Source organism: Oryza brachyantha, chromosome 6 (genome assembly GCF_000231095.2).
Source record: "Oryza brachyantha chromosome 6, ObraRS2, whole genome shotgun sequence".
Taxonomy (NCBI): domain Eukaryota; kingdom Viridiplantae; phylum Streptophyta; class Magnoliopsida; order Poales; family Poaceae; genus Oryza; species Oryza brachyantha.
In genome coordinates, this window is record NC_023168.2 from 11710656 (window position 1) to 11729330 (window position 18675).

Below are 18675 nucleotides of genomic sequence, written 5' to 3' on the forward strand. Positions count from 1 at the left end.
TACCTTGATTAAACAGATGGCTGACGCGTGAATGCACTCTTCACTCGGCCAATTGTGTATAAAGAAGACAATGAAAGTTAGGTGTAGGAAGGCATACCTGTAGTAACTGCACGATAACAAGAGCATAAGTAGTCTTAGGGAGTGACCGTCGGTGGCATAGCCAACCGGTCGTGCTTGTTGCAATAGGCTTGTCTGAACCTCGGTAACAAATATCGTCTCACGGTGTCGTCGTCATGACTCGATCTTGAGTGGTGATCGCTTCCACATTTAGCTGTTGATATTAAGTTCGGGACTAGTTTTATAACAAAAATATCCCATGAAAATTAAAGTCACTGCATCCAAAAATTAAAGCTGAACTCAAGTAATCATTTCAATACATGGATGAATATTTTTTTCTATTCTAAGCTAACATTACTACAGATGTTAGTAAACTTTCAAGACTTCACAAGAAACAGCATTGGTCTAAACAATCTACTGTAACACCAGACACAGCTCACTATTATGGCACTCTGCAGCCTTGTGTGCAGCCAAGAACATACGTCTCCAGTGACCGCTCAAGACACGCGCAGTGGGGAGCAGACCGTTACGGCTAATCATCATTATCTCTTAATGATCTTCTATTACAAATTAATTAATTAATAAATCTGTCGGAAGTTTAGTTGGATGTTTTTTGAATTTTAGTCCACTACCACATAACTTCTCATCTTGGCCAGGACAATAGCGTCGGTTATCCTAAATATCAGTACTGGTTGATGTCTACACTAACAGTGTGATATGGGTCTGATCAGTGCCTCATAAGTGCTAGTTCATGGTCATTTTTTGGGTAAAATATCCAGATTCTGATGAAGGTGACCTCGATCAAAATCAGTATTAATTGTCTATGATATTAATCTAATCTTATACGGTCTAAGATCGAGATAAAATTTGTAAGAAAATTATAGCTGTAGATGAAATCTGCAATTTTGTAGTTGACAATTTTTTCATTTGATATCATTTAGATACTCAAATATATGATTGGAAAAGTATCTATATCCAAACGTATGGATCAACAGTCGGTTAGGAGAGAAGATTTAGAGTTCGAATCTCACCTTCTAGTACAAGTTACAAATTTAACTCAGATAACTAGCAGATGACTTGAGACCATACACACATATATAGTTAAGAGTGGTAGGAGTATTCAAAAAATATTTTTAAAGTTTTTTCCACAATAAAATTTAAATTTGGATCCTGGTATCAGTGGTAGGACACAATCAGATATTGAACGGGATCCAAAGCACAGAAAAGTTCTGTTCATGTCAGCTTATTCCTAGTTAGGTTTTACGCACGTATATTTTTTGAACTTCTAAAGGATGTGTTTTTTTATCTAAAGAAGTTTATATTTAGAATTTTATCTTTCAAAAGAAGAATTTAAGCTTTTTAGTAGGTAACTCTATCAATTATACCATTAAATAAGTATGGCAACCATCTGAAAATCTTTCATTTGTTCATCTTTTATCTTATATTAATGAATGAACACAGCCTGTAAGGGACGATTCTACCGTACATGTGTGATGACTTCACCTGTAGTTTCTGAAAAATAGATGTCAACTCGAAGACTTCAAGCCAGACCAGCTCGTTCGAAAGTCTTTGTCGCATGCGATCAATAAATGGCGGTTCATATACACACACACATGTACATATAAAGATTAGGTTATCTCTCACTCAGTATCTTCATCCAGATCAGCTAAAATATTAAACAGGATACACAACTAGACTTAGTGCAGCATGTCGACATCCATGCATACTAGTTGTAAATCCTAACAACTGTACGGAGCTACCAATCTTTCCGTACAGTTCCTTGAGGAGTAGTTTTCAAGTGCAACGATACGTACTGGATCGATATCTTGGTCGCAATTCGTTTGCCAGGTTTGATCTAATCAGCTCAAATATTGACATATTAAACTGCATATATCCTTAACACTATTATGTAAGTATATGGGAGAAGCCCCCTAAGGCCTTAATGCCTAGAAATGCAAGCAAGGTAGGTCGACCAATTCCTGGGATGAAATTAAGGTCACTCTACACACAGATATTTTAAGATTTATTTCATATAATATTTTATCAAAATTAGTTTAACGTAATTAAATTTTATTAGAAAAAATGGGATCATTTGATTGATATTTAAATATAATTCCTATTATTTGGAATTTTCTGGTACAAGCACTATGTATTGTACATGAGAAATTGTAGGCAGTGCTAAATTTGACCACACCTTATATTTATTTAGAGGATATTATTGCAATTTTGTTCCACATTAAAAATTAAGAGATAGTTACACCAGTTTAAAAATGAGGGAATCCATAGTTGAGCAAACTTTTGACGTATAGTAACGATTTCAATTCCGTTAAACCAAGTGCTCTCACCTTGGACAAACATCACCAATTAAGCCACATACAACTGAACTACTGGAACAAGACAATCGTAACTGCAGGAGTAACATGCCCTGATGCTCCATTTCTTAAGTGGAACGGTAACACTTGTTCACCGGTGGCGTCAATAACATAATTAGTTGCCTGTTATTTATTTTAATTTTTAATTTTCTCCTCGCTCTCCAACCAAGGCTTCCGCAAAAATTTTCCTCACGGCATAATAACTACTGCATATATAATCCCGAGTACATGTCGGTTTAACAGATTAAAAGGTACTTAATTACAAGATATTTTCGGCTTCAACAAAGACCTAAACCAGCACCTAGCTAAGTACAGAGGAGTCGATTTGTTTTTTTAACACACAAGCCGCGGCCTCTAAGTTTCATCCGATCGACTGTTAGCCATTAATATAATAATTAGGCAAGAGCAAAACAAAATAATCAAATATTTATCTTTTCTTTGAGCGGAGAGCTTTTTGTTTGTATGTCGATATGCGCACCCACGTGGTTATCTGATTACCACAACGTGATAACCACCCAATAGCGCGTAACTAATTTGTGTCCAACAAAAGTACTGATGCAGTACCGGAAGTACTAGCGTGAAACCCCTGCCGTACTACCGTTGCAGCAAGCTTATTTTTAGGCTGTGTTTAGTTTCCAAAAATTTTTTTGGAGACTTGTCACAACAATACGTACGGTCACACATTTAAAGTATTAAACGTAGTCTAACTACGAAATAAATTTCAGATTTCGCCAGCAAATCATGAGATGAATTTTTTAAGTCTAATTAATCCATCATTAGTACATGTTGGTAACTATAGCACTTATGGCTAATTATATACTAATTAGGTTCAAAAGATTCGTCTCATGATTTCTCACATAATTGCGTAATTACTTTTAATGTTCATTTATATTTAATACAGTGCTGGATCTAGAATTCGAAGATTGGAGGGGCTGATTACCTTCTCAACCTTCAGCCTCTTCTTCCCTCTCCCCTCCCCTCTATTTTCCACAGGGAATCCAGCGTGTAGGGGGCTAGAGCCCCGCTAACCCCCCCTAAATCCGCCTTTGATTTAATGCTTCATTTAGATGTCCAAAGATTCGATATGATGTTTTTAAGAAATGTTTTTTGGAACTAAACATGGTAGCCGAGGCCTCTCGATCAGCTGTGTCTAGTTGATATTCTGCTCACATGGGATCTCGGTCGTTGACCCGTCCTGAAGTTATATAGTACTACCTCAAGTCCATAATAACTTCATTTTTCGATTTATATATCCAATGCTTTGACCATTTGTCTTATTTAAAAATTTTATACAAAACACTAAAAAAATTAGTCACGCAACAAGTAGTATTCACGTTTTGCCATCTAGTAACAATAAAATTATTAATCACAAAAATATTTCAAATAGGATCAAGAGTCAAGGCATTATATCTAAACTGAAAAATGAACTTAATATGCGACGGAGATAGTACTCCGTAGTATCTAGCTCGTACTGATGCATAAAACTAAACCTATATTTTTCAATAAATATAATGTTATGCCAAGAGAGGGTATATATGGATGCGAATCGCATAACTATTTAGACCATTTTAATTATGTCATAAATCTGTAAGTTTTTTATAATTAACCTCATTACAATTTTTATATCTATGTGAAGCAGGACTTTAAACCTATAGTCTTATAATAAATTTAATCTTAAATGTGTATTTTTAAGTACACATACCTAAATTTCTAGTTTTATGATAGTTAGATTACACTATTATAGATTAGTAAAATTTACTCTAATTAGTTTGTGACATTAGGAAAAGTCCACATGAAAAGCACCACCACTATATCCAGGAGTTCGAATCGGACTTTGGTAAATTGGCTACACCGATCAGCGTGCCAATCGAGTAGCATCCTACACTACGTCTCAATCTATAGGATATTTTGGATCTCAGTGTTTCACGGTTGCAACCATAATTTCTAATTTTGAAACTTAGTTTCGTTGTTAATTTTATATTTTATATTATGAGTTATTTAATAACATTTGATTTTTCAATTACTATAAACATATATATATATATGTAAAAATTTTACACAAATTATTTTTCTTGATAAATAATCATTTTTGGCATTTTGATATATCTTTTTATAAGCGAAACGATGAAGCCCCTATAATTACCATAGACATTTGACCTCTGCAAGAGCTGGACTTACAAACGAACTAATGATCTACTGTTTCAGTTCATGTGTAAACGGTAAGAGTCACGTGGATGCCTCGTGTACTGTCAAAACAATACGAAACAGATAGAGTGGCCATCACATGGTGTCAGCACGTGATCACAAGGTGCATGTTCTAGAACATACCATTAGATGTGTTCTTTATTTGTACATGGTCGTCGTACATGTGATAGCACGGCTCCGTACATTTGTTGCCGTGCTGAGTACAGTCGTCTGTGGTATACTATTTTTTTAGTTTTTGCCTGATTAATTTCTCAACGCTTGCCCGCAAATTGCCTGATCTCTATCCTGTGTGAGCACTATTTTTTTTGATGGATTTGGCATGGTGGCAGTGGGGGCTTGAGCCACCGCTACTCTCGTTAAAGTCATTTCAGCCCTCACAATGATCCCTCTAAAATTTATGGTAAATACAAATAGAAAGGGATCTGAAACTCTATATAACTGTTCAGACCCCCTAATATCATTGGCTAGATCCATCACTGATTTTGTATTTTATTTTATAGCAGCACTATGCCAGAACCACATACCTGTTACGGGATACGACTGACAGGCCGACGGCCCTGTTAGTGGTATCCAACACCTTCGATGGGTTGTAAGGTCCGCCGTCACAGGTGAGGCATCCTGCCACGGCATGAACACGGCCCGGCAGTAGCCCGTCACTGGTGATGGATACCACTGACGGGCCAACATAGGCAGCCATCAAAAGTGACATTCCATCACCTGTTGTCACACCCGGAGTTTTGTTCTAAGCCTAAATTCGTAAAGAAAATTTGTAAATAATAATTGGCTTAATCAACTCAGGAAAAATCCCTCTAAAAAAATTAATTTAATTAAATCGAGGTTCGCAAATCGATTAACTGGATTTAAACTCAAATTGAAGAAGTATAAAATTTGGCCAAACAAATTAATTTAAAATTTGGCAAAAGTGGGGCTTTTCTTTTTCCCCTCCTTTTTCTTTCTTTTTCTCTTCCTTCCCAAATTGGGCCGAAGTCCAATTTCCCTCCCTTCTTCTCCGTCTTCCTTTTTCTTTCTCCTCACCTCCTTCTCGGGCCGTCCCAGCCGAGCCAGCCCATCTCCTCTGTTCGGCCGGCCCAGCCGAGCCGGCAGCTCGCCCGCGCACGCGCCGTCTTCCCTCCGCTTAGGCCGCCGGCCCAGCTCGCCTGGGTCCACACTCGTGCCGCGCCAGGTCTGCATCACCTCCCCCTCCCGCGCCGGACCGACCCGGACTCCACGCCACCACCGCGCCGCCGCAACCGCCGCCCGCAACGGCCGGCGCCGACCTTGCCGCGCCCGACTCGGTCTCCAACCGCCTCCCCGCCCTAACCGCGCCACCCCGCACGATAAAGCTGAGCCACCGCCGCGCCGCCGCACCCGTTCCCGAGTCGCCGCCACGCCCAAGCTCGCCGCCGCCGTTCGATTTCGCTGCCGGAGGCCGATTCCCGCCGTCCAGCCGCGTTGCCGCCTCCGCATCGACCTCGCCGACCTTCACCGCCGCCGGTGGGCATCCTAGCGCCCTCGCCGCCCCTTCATCCTCTCCACCGCCGCGCCCCGTCGCCTCGCCGCCGTCGGCTGATCTCGTCACCGAACGTCGCAAGCCGCCGCTCATTCGCGTCCCTACCTCCGCCAAGTCCCGTCGAACTTGCCGCCGCTTCTGACTCCACCGGTGCGCGTCTCCACCTCCCCTCTCCTCCTCTCCCATCGTCCCGCCGCCGCCGCCGGGCTACCCGCACCGTCGTCGGGCGCCGTGGACCGCCGAACATCGCCGCCAGAGTGCCACCCGACGTTGCACCGCCACGCCAATGTGGTGACACGCCCATCTTCCCGAGTGCCGTCGCCGTCGTCCTCGACGCCGTCCTCCGCCGCCCGTCGTCTTGCGGCCGGCGTTGCCCTCGCCACCGCCGTCGTCGTGCTCACGCCGCCATCGTCGCCCTCGCGTCGCCCGTCGTCGCCATCGCCGTCGCCGACCCTCTGCCGGCGTCGCCTGCGCCGCCGTCATCGCCCTCCGTCGCCCGCTCCGCCGGCCGTCGCCTCTCTCCCGGCCTTGTTCACCTCCCTTCTCCTCCTCTGTTTTGGGCCACTGACGAGCGGGCCCCACTCGTCAGCCGACCGTCCCTCCCTCTCTCCCTCACCGACAGGTGGCCCCCACCTGTCAGCCGCCAGCAGCCCCATTAATTACGTAATAATTGATTTATTTTTGTGCTTTGTCGCTTAGATTCGGACCCCACCAAAGAGCCGATTTACTTCGAGATCATCGCCGAAGTACGCCAGGGGCCAGAGCAAGGCAAGTGGCACTCATCTGTGATCATATTGAACCCATTATTGCAAATTCCCCGCTTTATTTATTCAAATATGCATTGTTTTAATTAAAGTATTTACTGTATTTATTTTTCGGGTAAACCTTATTATTATGCCGTTGTTTATCCAACTTTATTGATGCTAGACCAGGGGTAACATGATTAGAGTTAGGCCTAGGTTAATGCTTAGCCGTGCTTAGAACAAGTAGCTCATGGGATCACATTTAATCATGCTTAGTTCTGAATAGCTGTAATAATGATTCACTACCCGGTTCGGGTTAATGTCAACTAAAATATTGATTATGGTGGGCTGTGGGTGCATGGTTTTGAGACTCGCACCCATGGCAATTAAGGACCGGTTCACGGGAAACCCTGGAAGTAATTTAGTGCTAACCACATGTCGAAATGGGTAAGGTGGGATTTGAAGCATGGCTTCGAACTATTTGACGTACCAAGGCAAGGGTAGGTGTGATGGAGTATGGACGGGCAATCGTGGTGTAACGAAAGCCTCTGCTGCTTTCGGATCTACCAAGGCACAAGAGGGGACTGACCGACTTGGTGTAAAGGAGGGGGTGAAACCTGAAGTGCGGTGCGATTAAATAGGGAGGGTTATGTGACGGGCCCTATCACGGTCTCCTTTCCGGTATGCCATGGTGGTATGTCGGCGCACGTTCAAGTGTAGTGGAGTCGTGTATTGTGGGTACAGTAGTACACCTCTGATCAGAGTATAACATATTAGAATAGCCGTGCCCACGGTTACGGGCGAACTCCCGTCTTCACTGTGATTAGTTGAACCCTTAATGACCTGGGTAAACTGGCTTTCGCTTGGGACTATTGCAACGTGGTGCAACGTTGAGTAGTGGTTGGGCCTGTTGCAACGTGGTGTAACGTTGGACAGTGTTGTGGTATTTTACAACTGTTATTTACTTATCCTTTAATGTATTTAATTACCTTTATTCGGTTTATTCTCTGTTATTTATTTAAGTGTTGCTTTATTGCAACTAACCCTAAGCCTGTCCTTGATGATCCTTATGCATCATTTATTACCCTCTATTCCGTGCTACTTGTTGAGTACGGTGGTTTGTACTCAGCCTTGCCCAATTCCCCCTCCAGAGTTAGAAGTGGAATCCGATGGAGGTGACTCTCAGGAGTGAGCTGGTCTGTCGTCGAAGCTTTGCCTGTGGACTGGAGCCGTACCCGCAGGAGATAGTATACATTTATTTCCGCTGCATTTTCGTTAGAATAAGTGTTATTTTTAGTTGTTTCTAAGAACGATGGTTATGTAATCAACATTGTCTTTTTGTGTACCCTGGCTGGTCTTGGACATGGATTTTAATACACAATTAAGTTCAGAAATTCGTGTGAGAAATTTCTGGGCGTGACACCTGTGAAGGGCCGTAGTGCTTAAGCCATTACTGGTATGCTGTCACTTTGCGACGGCTTTTTCAGTTTCAGACCATCCCAGGTGGCATCCTATCATATGTGACTGGTTTTTCTGAAAGACCATCTAAGGTGTTGGTTCAGCCCGTTTGAGTTGAGTTGGTGCTGTAAATACCACCAACTGCTTTCTATCTCGACTAGAGCACTATTCACAATTCGGTTGGGAGGGTTGGGGGCGAATTTTCGAAGAAATTGAAGGTAAAAAATAATCTCACTTTTATAATGTAAGATGTTTGACCTTTTTATTTGCAATGTTTGACCATTTGTCTTATTCAAAAAATTATAGAAATATCATTTGTTTTGCTTGTGACTTACTTATCAAATGAACTTTAAGCACAACTTATAATTTTCCTAAATTTTTGAATAAGACGAATGGTCAAACGTTGCAAGTAAAAAAGTAAAACGTCTTACATTATGAAACACAGCTATTCCAAAAGTCAAACATCTTACATTATGAAAAGGAGCTATTCCCAACATATCGCACATTTTTCATTTGTTTTATACTATAACCTATTGTTATTCTTAGTTCCTAAAATCAATTTTATGCTCTATTGAAACAGTTCGCAACATGTTTAAGCATGAAAGAGTGCATACTTAAATGAACCATGTTGTTGATTATATAAATTTTTTTCAATCAAACATCATATAATATTTCTCTATTTTATATATTGCAGATGGATCGGAGGTGGATACCATGCTCATCGTTCATGCACAGAGTATAGGGAGGGGGTCACTGAATTTGTTAAATTTATGGACAATGACACGAAAAGTATGATGAGCCTATATATATCGTGTCCATGTAACGATTGTAGAAATGAAAAGATGATCCCTGATAGTACAGAAGTGCATTCTCATTTGATAAGGAGGGATTCATGGAGAATTATACATGTTGGAGCAAGCATGGAGAGCAAGAGGCACCTGATGTTGAAGCTGATCAAAAAGTGTCGGATCAAAATACAGTGAACGTTGCCCAGCTCGAGAAAGCATGTCTGTACTATCTCCGTTAGGCGGAGATACCATTGATCTGGACACTGAATGTCTATCTAAAATGTTGCATGATATTGAAGACGTAGATGACAACGACAGACTTTGAGAAGTTTAGTAAGTTGGTGGAAGGTTGTTAGATTCCCTTGTATGATGGATGTAAGTTGAAGCACATCAATTTGTCATGCTTGTTGGAACTCATTAAGCTTAAGGCAAGTAATGGATGGTCCGATAAGAGTTTTACAGAACTTCTTGAGCTATTAAAGAACATGTTGCCGGAGGTGAACAAATTACCGCAGATGACATACGAAGCTAAGAAAGTGTTATGTCCATTGGGCCTGTAAGTCAGAAGAATTCATGCTTGTCTGAACGACTGTATTTTGTATTACAATCAATATGCTGACTTGGATGCTTGCCCTTTATGTGGGGCTTGTAGATTCAAACGAGCAAAAAATGCAGGTGAAGGAAGTAAGTCAAAGAGGGGAGGACCTACAAATGTTGTGTGGTATCTCCCAATTGTGGAGCGCATGAAGAGAACATTTGCGAATAAGGAACAAGCAAAGCTAGTGCGTTGGCATGCTGAAGAATGGAAAGTCAATAGCAAGCTTAGACACCCAGCAAATTCAGTACAGTGGCAGAGAATCGATAGAATTGACCAGGAATTCTCAGAAGACCCAAGAAACATGCATTTTGCCATGTGTACAAATGGCATTAATCCATTTAGTGATTTGAGCAGCCATCAGAGTATATGGCCAGTTCTTCTTGTGAACTATTACCTTCCTCCCTGGTTTTTCTTCAAAAGAAAATATATTATGCTTGCCATGCTCATCCAAGGACCATGACAACTTGGTAATGATATTGATATGTTCCTTGAACCAATAATCGATGACTTCACGATGCTTTGGAATGAGGGCACACGTACATGGGACGCACATGAACAGGAGTTTTTCAACCTCAATGCAATGGTGTTTAATACCATCAACGATTATCCAGCCCTTGGCAATTTTTTGGCCAAACGGTCAAAGGGAAATGGGCATGTTCGCAGTGTATAGAGGAAACAAGCAACAAATGGTTGAAGCATTCACACAAAACGGTCTACATGGGTCACATGAGGTTTCTCCCATGGTATCACCCTTATAGGAATATGAAAAAAAAATTCAATGGCCACAGAGATACAGCCAGACCCCCAAAAGAGCTAACAGGGATAGATGTGCACAACTTAGGATGGGAATAACCAACGAGTTTGGAAAAAAGAGAAAAGCTGTAAAGGAAAAAGATAAGAGCACGTGCGAGAAGAAGTCAATATTTTGGAGACTACCATACTGGAAGGATCTTGAGGTTCGCCACTGTAAAGGATGGTCTCAACGCCCGACGAGATTTGGAAGACATGGGTGTTCGTCCAGAGCTACATCCCATCACCACGAAGTCCGGCAAGGTGTACCTTCCTCCAGCCTGCTATACTCTATCAAAAGATGAGAAGATGGAACTGTTGACATGTCTTAGTGGTATAAAAGTTCCATCTGGTTACTCATCAAGAATTAGTAGGTTCGTTTCATTCTAAGACCTTAAGCTGGTAGAAATGAAGTCGCATGATTGTCACATTCCTATCACACAGCTGTTGCCCGTTGCAATAAGAAATATTTTGCCTCCTAAGGTGCGACACACGATAATACAATTGCGCTGCTTTTTCCATGCTATCAGCTAGAAGATCATTGACCCAAAGGGACTAGATGAACTATAGGAAGAACTTTTGAGAACGCTATGTCATTTTGAGATATACTTTCCTCCTACTTTCTTGGATATAGTGGAACATCTTCCAGTGCATCTTGTCAGACAAACAAAGTGTTATGGGTCTGCTTTCATGACGCAGATGTATCCTTGTGAAAGGTATATGGGGATCCTAAAGGGTTCTTTTACGGAACTGATCCCACCCCGAGGGAAGCATCATGCATTGAGAGTTACACCTGGGAAGAGGTCATCGATTTTTGTGTAGACTACCTGGCAGAAACCTCTTCAATTGGATTACCACAGTCTTATCATGAGGGGAGGCTTGATGGTGTGGGTACTGTTGGACAGAAAATAGTTAGGATGGATCGAAAGGTGTATGATAAGGCTCATTTCACGGTATTCACACATATGACTGACGTGGTGCCATATGTTGATGAACAATTGGGATTTCTCTAAAACGACAAACTAGGGCGATTAGATAGTTGGGTTAAAAACAAGCACATGCCTTCTTTTAGTGAGTGGTTCAAGAACAAAATTGCGAACGTGCAGAACTTGTCCAGTGAAACACTAAAGTGGTTGTCACAGTGTCCTGAATGGAGCGCCGCAACCTGGCAAGGATATGACATAAACGGATACACCTTTCACATGATCAAGCAAGACAGTAAATGCACAGTGCAGAATAGTGGATTACGCATTGAGTGTAACAACCCATCCCAAGGCTTAATAGGATTTGATAGATACTCATACCAACAAGTTGCAACTTTTTTCCCAGAAGCTTATCTCGAGAGAACTCCAAGGTTAAGCGTGCTTGCCGCGCATGAGTGAGGACATTGTGTGTGGACAAGACGTGTGTTGGTTGTGTGAGGGAAGTCTTGATGTCCTAGAGCACGGGCCCGACGTAGGGGGTTCCTAGGGTCGGGGCGTGACAGTTGGTATCAGAGCCGACCCTTGCGGTTTCACGGGCACGTGTGGGCGCAGGGGCGCGGGCATGTTGCGCACGGTGCATGGGCCCTGCGGGGACACGACATGGCACATGCGCCGGACCTGGACACACGGACGTGGCCAAGAGGGGAACGTTCCTGGTTGCTTGCCCAAGTGTGGGTATGATGGACCGTTCCTGCTTAATAGGATTTGATAGATACTCATACCAACAAGTTGCAACTTCTTTTCCAGAAGCTTATCTCGAGAGAACTCCAAGGTTAAGCGTGCTTGGCCTAGAGCAATCTTGGGATGGGTGACTGACCGAGAAGTCATTCCCGGGTGCGCATGAGTGAGGAGAAGTCATTCCCGGGTGCGCATGAGTGAGGACAAAGTGCGCAGAAAAGACGTGTGTTGGTTGTGTGAGGGAAGTCTTGATGTCTTAGAGCAATCTTTGCGATGTAAAAGTTGATGCTGAATGTTTTACCACTATCAATCTGGCTAACAACGTCTACAAGGATGAACCTTTCGTTCTCGCCAAACAAGTTGTTCAAGTCTTCTACATACTTTATCCGTGTAACAAGAAGCTACATGTTGTTTGCTAAGGGAAAAGAAGAATTGTTGGATTAGAATTTATCACAGACGAAGATGATTACAACCAGCACGTGCATGACATAGATCAAGAAGTACCACTTCAAGAGGAGGAAGAAGAAGATGATATTCAACATGCCCGCGTCGACCATGAGGAAGGCTTATTTTTGTAATTTATGTCGGCATGCACGTGTATGAATGCTCATTAATATACCCCTCGTTTTGCGCATGCATGTTTTCCGAACTGTGAAGATGTTTATTATTTTTGGAAAGTTTCATATGGAAAAGTTGTTTTTAAAAATAAAATTAATCTACACGACTAATTTTGAATAATTTGTAATTAATTAACCATAGACTATTTAATCATGTGTTAATCTACATGATTAATTATATTAATTATCTATGAGTCTATTGCACTAACTATATTCATCATGTATATTTTACTAATTAATCTAGTGCATTGATAATATTAATCATGTATTCATCTAGTATAGTAATCATGGTTATATTTTACTAACTAATTAAAAAATAATGTAGTCCTCGAGTGTGGATGATGAATAGGCAGACCGAAATCTAGGTCAACCTTGGTCAAACTCATCTGTGATGGGCGCAGTATAAGGGGTCGTCACTGGTACTCTTACCTGTGACGGGTGGAAGATGTGAAGCCATCAAAGGTGATTACACCTTTGACGGCTTCAAGTATTCCACCCGTCACAGGTAGGTGTACCAGTGACGGCGCCTTATACTGCAGCCGTCACAGATGTGTTTGACCAAGGTTGACCTATGGTTTGGCCGGCATCTTCATCATCCAGACCCGCCGCCTCCCCACGCACTCTCACCCGCATACTCCCGTGCACTCACCCTCTCACACTTCACCGTTGCCTCCCCGCGCTCCATGTGTGCACCGTCGCCTAGGCCGGACCTCGTCGTCGGTGCCTCCTCTCCAGAGCCGCCTCCCCAACTGCGCCCTCCGCCCCATTGCCCGACCAAAGACTGGCCAGGACGTCGTCGCCCTGACCTAGTCGTCGGCGCCGCCTCCCAACCTCACCCTCGGCGCCGCCTCCCCAGCCAGCGCCCTTGGACACTACCTCCCCGTCCTCGCTATCGGTGCAGCTTCCCCGATGCCTCCCCGACCTAGTCATCTACGCCGCGGCCCCGACCTCGACCTCGCGACGACGCCTTCCGCCCCCACCTCTCACTGCTTCCTCTTCCTTCTCCTGGACCATGTAGGCCGCCGCCTCTGTTTGATGATTGCAATCATGAGAATGTTAATTGTGTGATGATTTTGATGGGAATGATGCTTAGTTTGAGAATAGTTCTTAGTTTGAGAATGATGCTCCCTAACCTTCGGATCTTGTGTCACTGTGTCGAATGGTGGTATTAGGGTTACTGTTGTAGACTCTAATAGCTAAATACCGGGTGTATCATTTATCTATACTCATAGAAACCTTCTCAATGGTGGTATCAATTCTCTGTTTTTTATTTATACTCTGTTTTGAAAAAGAAAAAAGTAATAATGGATCTCACATGTCAACAAAAGTACTTTAGAACTAACAAAAGTATTAGCAAAAGTACTTTAGTTAGGAGAGGTAAAAAAATAATTTTGATATTTATGATGTATTGTTTGATGAAGTAAGAATGACTTTGATGCTTAGAATGAATTTATAATTCTTTTGATGCAATGAATGAATTTAGTATTAATTGAGGATGAATTTGATGTAGTGGATGAATATTTCGATAAATCTAGCTTGATTTTGATGCTTAGGATGTATATTTTTTTGATGAATTAACAATGAGTTTGATGCTTAGGATGAATCTAGACTTGTTTTTTTTTTGTAATGGCCAGTGATGAAGTTTGTTAAAAAGTTTGTTGTTTTATGCTCAAGAACAGATGATCTACACTTATTTATTTTTGAGTTTAAAAGTTTGTTGTTTTATGCTCAAGAACAGATGATCCACACTTGTTCTTTTATTGGGTTTAAAAGTTGGCTTTTTTATTCTCAAGAACAGATGATCTACACTTGTTCTTTTTTTTGGGTTTAAAAGTTGGTTGTTTTATGCTCAAGAACAGATGATCTACACATGTTCTTTTTTTTGGTTTAAAAGTCAGCTTTTTTATGCTCAAGAACAGATAATCTACACTTATTCTTTTTTTTTGGGTTTAAAAGTCGGCTGATTTAATGTCGCCAAAAGATAATCTACACTTGTTCTTTTTTGTAGGTTTAAAAGTTGGTTGTTTTATGCTCAAGAACAGATGATCTACACTTGTTCTTTTTTTGGGTTTAAAAGTTGGCTTTTTTCCCTAATGCATATTTTCTGAGCAAAATTGAGGCCATACCTTTGTACTATCATAGTTGACCGGTGATTGTAAGCGTTTTCAGAAAAACATGAAATTGCCTGTCCTGAAATGATAGCAGCCATGTAAGCGTTTTCAGATAAATAGAGCATGAAAACCACGGCCGCATCCCCGTCCTCCATGACCCCACGGAGTCAACAGACAGAACCCATCTAAGGGACAGAGGAGGGCCAGGCAGTTCAACCCCTGCTGACGACGTTGGTGCTACGTGCACAAGTGTCACGCCCGGAGTTTTATCCCAAGCCTAAAATCATAAAAAGAAATTCGTAAACAACAATTGGCTTAATTAACTCAGGAAAAATCCCTCTAAAAGGAATTAATTTAATTAAATCGAGGTTCCAAATCAATTAACTGGATTTAAATTCAAATTGCAGAAGTATAAAATTTGGCCAAACAAATTAATGTAAAACTCGGCAAAAGTGGGGTTTTTCTTTTTCCCTCCTTTTTCCTTTCTTTTTCCCTTCCTTCTCAAATTGGGCCGAAGTCCAATTTTCCTCCCTCTTTCTTTTTCCTTTTTCTTTTTCTTTTCCTCCTTCCCAGGCCGGCTCAGCCGAGCCGGCCCAACTCCCCGCCGGCCGGCCGCTCCTCCCGCGCGCGCTTTCGTCCCTCCCGCCGCCCGGCCCGCTTGCTCGCCAGCGCTCGCTGCGAAGTCTGCCTCGCCTCCCTCCTTCCCCGTGCCACTGACAGGTGGGGCCCACCTGTCAGCGACCAGGCTTCGCCCGCGCCCGCGCCGCGCCGCACCGGCCGAGTCCGCCTCCGCCCCGACACCTCCGGCGCGCCGCGCCGCCGCTGCAACCGCCGCCGCAACCGCTGCCGCCGAGTTCGCCGCGTCGTCGACTCGGTCTCCACTGGCCGCCCCGCCCTAGCCGGCGCCACCACCCTATAAAATCCCCGCGCCGCCGCCCTGCCGCCACTTTTCCCCTCTCCGCCCGAAGCTTCCCTCCGTCGCCGCCAGCCGCCGATCTCCTCGTCGACCGTCGGACGTCGCCGCCCACCCGCGTCACCACCGCCGCCCCTACCTCGCTGATCTCCCGCCGGTCTCCGTCGCTGCCGGTGTGCACCTGAGCGTCGTCGCCGCCCCTTCGTCCCTCCCGCCGTCGTGCCCGTCGTCTCGACGCCGTCGACCGATCTCGCCACCAAACATTGCAAGTCGCCGCTCGTCCGCGTCTCCACCTCCGCCTCTTCCTCGCCGACGTGCTGTCGCCTTCTGTCGCCGTTGGTGAGCTCTCCTCTCCTCTCTCCCTCTTTCTTCCCTCTTCGCCGCCGCTGCAGACCTCCCCGTGCCGTCGGCAAGCGCTAGGAGCCACGCACCGCCGCCGCCGGGTCGCTGCCCGACGTCGTCGCCGTCACGCCGTCGTTTTGCCGCCCCCGCTTTCCCGCACCGCCGCCCTGCTGCATCCCCCCTGCTCTTCCTCCGTGCGCGCGCCGCCCAGCCGACGCCGCCGTCGCCGCGATGCGCCGTCACCGCCTCCCCGCCCTACGCGCGGTAGCCGCCACCTCTAAATTCCCCCTCTCCCTCGCGACGCCGTCGCTGAGCTCCTCCGCCCGCCGCGCTGCTGGCTAACTCACCGCCGCGTCGCCCCGATCCCTCCCCCTCTCGGCCGTGTCTTCACGCCGCCGTTCCCCACTTCGTCGCAATCGTCATCTTTGCGTCGCCGTCGCCCCTCCGCCCACCACCACCTTCATCTCCGCCCTTCGTCACCGTCGTCGCACGGTCGCCAAGCCCCGCTGCCGGCGTCCGTCACCGTCTTTCCCTCCCGCCGCTCGTCGCCGCTCCGAGCCGCGCCACCCCGTCGCGGTCTCCGCCTCCTCCGCGCCGACTCGTCGTCGCCGTTCTCGTCACCACCTTCGCCATCGCCACCTTCTCAGTCGCCGCCACCCCACCGCTCACCGTGACCCCTGCCTCGCAGTGCGCCGCCGCCCGTCGCCTCGCGCCAGTGCTCGCTGACGCCATCGTCGCCCTCCGGTCGCCGGTCGATGTCGCCGACGTCGACGCCCTCGCGCCGCCGGTCATCGCCGTCGCCACCTCCCCCTTCTCCTCGGCCCTCGCCGTCTCCGCCGCGCCGTCGCGCCGCTCGCCGCCAGCCGGCCGCGCCCTCCTCCCCTCTCTGTTTCCCGCTCACCGGCCAGCGGGTCCCACCCGTCAGCCCCTCCCTCTCGATCGGGCCCACGTGTCAACCGCCCACTTCCCACTGACAGGTGATCCCCACCTGTCAGTCGTCAGCCCCTCTCTCCTCCGCTGACGTCAGCAGCCCCATTAATTGCGCAATAATTGATTTAGGACTTTTCTGTTTAGCTAAAAAACCCAGAAAACTTCTAAAATTCATAAGTAATTCATCTAGTCTCCGTTTAGGTCCATTCAAGTTTCATTAAATCCAGAAAAATGCCAAGAATCCATTAAAAATAGTTTCTTTCCCTGTTTCAGTAGTTTTATAGCCTGTTTTGTTTGTTTTCCCTTGTTTGTCGTAGGTTTTGACCCCGTCGCAGCGCCGTTCGTTCTCGAAGTCGTCGCCGAAGTTCCTCGTGGGTCTGAGCAAGGCAAGTGGCACCCATCTTTGATCATATTGAACCTATGATTATAAAATCCCCCGCTTTTACATTCAAACATGCATTGTTTTATGCTAATCTATTTATTGTATTTATCTATTGGGCATTTACCTTTATACCCGTTGATCCCTTCATCATTATTGTCATCCCAGGGTTAATTTGACTAGAATTAGGGTTAGTCAATGCTTAGCCATGCTTAGTTCAACTAGCTCACCAATTATTATTTAATTATTGTTGCACTTTGGTACGCCTTCAATGGTTGTTATCATTATTCATTTCCCAAGGTGGATTAATACAACTAAAATATTGCTTATGGTGGGCTGTGGGTGCATGGTTTTGACAGTCGCACCCATGGCAATTAAGGACCGGTTCTCAGGAAACCCTGAAGGTCTTACACGTACTAACCACAAGCCAGAATGGGCAACGGTGAGACTCGTAATCTAGCTTGTCCCTATTCGACGTACCCAGGCAAGGATAGGCGTGATGGAGTATGGACGGGCAATCGTGGTGTAACGAAAGCTTCTCCTGCTTCCGGATCTACCAAGGCACAAGAGGGGACTGCTCGACTTGGTGTAAAGGAGGGGGTGAAACCTAGAGTGTGGTGCGATTGTCTAGGGAGGGCTAGGTGAAAGGTCTTATCATGGTTTCCATACTGAGGTATCGTGGTGATACGTTGGGGCATGGTAACATGCTTGGCAGCCATGTCTTGTGGGTAAAGTTGTACACCTCTGCAGAGTAAAACTATTCGAATAGCCGTGCCCGCGGTTATTGGGCGAACTGACAGATTCACTGGGATTAGTTGAACCTCTTTAATAATTTTATTAATCTTGGAACTGGTTTGACCCTGTCGCTACGTGGTGTAACGTTCGACAGTGGTTTGGGCCTGTTTCAACGTGGTGTAACGTTGGACAGTGGATGATTATTTTAATTGTTACTTTACTTTTATTTCAGTCTATTCTATTTACCGTTTTGCTAAATTACTGCAGCTTTTGTGCAAGTTTACCTTAGCCTATCCTTGTTACCTTATTGCATTCATTATTCTTCCTCTCTCGGGTGTTACTTGTTGAGTACGGTGGTTTGTACTCAGCCTTGCTTAATTTTCCCCCACCAGAGCAAGTGCCAAAGCCGGTCCCAGAAGAAGGTTGTTCCGAAGGTTGAAGTAAGGTTCAGTCCGCCGTCGAGAGTG